A 2,579-nucleotide genomic window follows, 5' to 3' on the forward strand; every position below is an offset into this window, starting at 1 on the left:
CTCTTCTACAAATTCAAGTGCCATTAAGGGCCTTTTAATTTCCTTTATATGTTCCTCATAAGATCAAAGGGATAGTTCAAGTTTCACTTTGTGCTCAGAGGTGGCATGCCCTGTGCATGGCAGGAGTCATATTTTCATTCATTCTTTTGCCTCTCCTTGAGAATGTACCCTGTTTTCAGGCCTGCTCTAAGAGCCCCGGGGAAGCTTCCTGCTTGGCATAACAAGAAAGTGTTTGGGGAGGTGGGTTTTCAGGGACTGCAGTGGGCAGGGGGTAGTGAGACAAAGTGGCTGGGGAAGGGTTTGTATACTTTTGAACTTCTGCCAGGACTGCTTCATATTCTCTGGAGTTTCCTCTGAAAGGTTATTGTGGTTTGTCACAGTGATGCGCTGGTAAACCTTTAACAACTAGTTCTCCAAGGGAAAGAGCCCTGATCTATAGCATTTGCTCATTTTTGTGGTGTAAATGCTCCCACCATAGCTGATTTCACTAAATGCAGAGCCAGGAAGAGAGATGCACAACTGGCTCCTCCAGCTCACCACAGGTCTGTCTTCTGCATCATCATCAAGCCAGAGAGGACGCTCAGCCTGTAAGAAGTGCCTGTTATGAAGAAACCCAGCTCTAGCCTCTGCTTTAACCACCTTTGTTCAGACACAGTCTTACTCTGATCTTTTTTAGCTGATCACATTGTTGAACAATTTTATGTTTCTGTTATTTCTCTCTTCCTATAGTTTAGCTTTTCCATTTTACTGATTTTATTTCTTTGCCATCGTCTATTTCAGAAGGGAAACACTGAATCTGGAATTGCCCCTTCTCTGAAAAAGGTAGAGAGCTCATGTCATGGTCGACAATAAGAGGTCCTCTTGTACTCACTTTGGCAGAGCAGGTACTAAGATTGGAACGATGCAGAGATTAGCATGGCCCTTGCCCAGGGATGACACACAAAATCATGACGTATTCCATATTTTTTTCCTAGGAACCATCTATCTATATGATGGCGCCAAATGATTCAGACAGATGCTTAGGCTGAGAATGTCTTGTTTCTCCGCTTTGAGTTAACTTTGTCAATGCTGCCACCATCATAAGTCTCCTCAGAAATTACTGAGATGACACGGGTGGAATACGTATGGTGCTGAAAATCAGTCTGACTTCACCTCTAGCTTCCTGTGTGACCTGCTGCATGTCACTTAAGCCTGTTGGGAATTTTATTTTTCCTACATTGATCCTCAAGCAATAAAAGGTTGCTCATTTCTGACTCATGGGGAAAATATAATGAACTGAAAATTCTCTCAGTTGGATCCGTCCCCTCCTCCCCAACCAAGGCTCTATAGTAAAATAACCTACAGGCCTTTGGGGATGGGAAGGTATCACCTTGTGTTGATTTGGACTCCATCAGGAAATGCAAATCCCAAGCTCATCGGTATCTGCTTAACTTCTTATAGGAATGGCACCTTCCATCTTACCTGTGCTGCCTATATCACTTTGGTAACCTTGCGTTTCATGCCCTTTATATATGCATGCCTGGACCTTTACTGTCTTCTTTATGAATGGAACCACCTCCATCATCATCCTTGTCACCTTTGTGTTAAAGCCCATCATTTATTCCCAACCCCTGAGTGTCTGCAAAATGAAATAAAAAATTAAAGAGAAAAAAAACGGTAAAGAAGTCCTCTCAATCCATCCAAAACAGTTGTAAGGGTCAAAATAACAATACATTTGTTTATTTTTTACTGCAAAATTAAAACATTAGGAAATATGTTTAGCAAAGGAAGACAAAAAATATAAGCAAAATGAAATAAATAAAAATCACCCATAATTCTAACAACCAGATATAACCACTGTAAATAACTGGCATATATCTTTCTAGACATATACATGTATTTTGTGTTTACAAAATGAGTTTATACTGTTCATTCTGTTTGGTAACCCTCTCTTTTCTATGTCACTAAGTAGATTTTTATTGCATCACTTTTAATGATTACAGTGTATTTCATTCTATTGATATACCTTATTTAACCAATCCCCTATAGTTGGTACTTAAGTTGTTTCTTTTTTGTTTTTATTTATTAAAATTTTTTTGTTATTTTTAATTTTTTAATTGAAGTATAGTTGCTGTACAATATTATATAAGTTACAGGTGTATGATATAGTGATTCACAATATTTAAAGGTTATATTCCATTTATAGCTATTATAAAATATTGGCTATATTCCCCATTTTGTATATGTCCTTGTAGCTTACTTATTTTATACCTAATAGTTTGTACTTCTGAATTCCCTCCCCCATACTGCCCCTCCCCATTTCCTTCCCCACTAGTAATCATTAGTTTGTTCTCTATATCTGTGAGTCTGCTTCTTTTTTGTTATAGTCACTAGTTTGTTGTATTTTTTAGATTCCACATACAAATGATATCATACAGTATTTGTCTTTCTCTGTCTGACTTATTTCACTTAGCATAATGCCCTCCAAGTCCATCCAGGTTGCTGCAAATGGCAAAATTTTGTTCTTGGATTGGAAGAATCAATACTGTTAAAATGACCATACTACCCAAGGCAATCTACAGATTCAGTGCAATCCCTAT

At 38.2% G+C, this 2,579-nt stretch overlaps 1 non-coding gene across 1 annotated transcript; it reads left to right on the forward strand.

Moving 5' to 3' along the window:
- Positions 1-863: 863 nt before the first annotated feature.
- Positions 864-967, forward strand: LOC133086105 (U6 spliceosomal RNA). The gene has a single exon (XR_009699882.1). It is a non-coding gene; the product is annotated as a U6 spliceosomal RNA (small nuclear RNA).
- Positions 968-2,579: the final 1,612 nt, after the last annotated feature.

Source organism: Eubalaena glacialis, chromosome 2 (genome assembly GCF_028564815.1).
Source record: "Eubalaena glacialis isolate mEubGla1 chromosome 2, mEubGla1.1.hap2.+ XY, whole genome shotgun sequence".
Lineage (NCBI taxonomy): Eukaryota > Metazoa > Chordata > Mammalia > Artiodactyla > Balaenidae > Eubalaena > Eubalaena glacialis.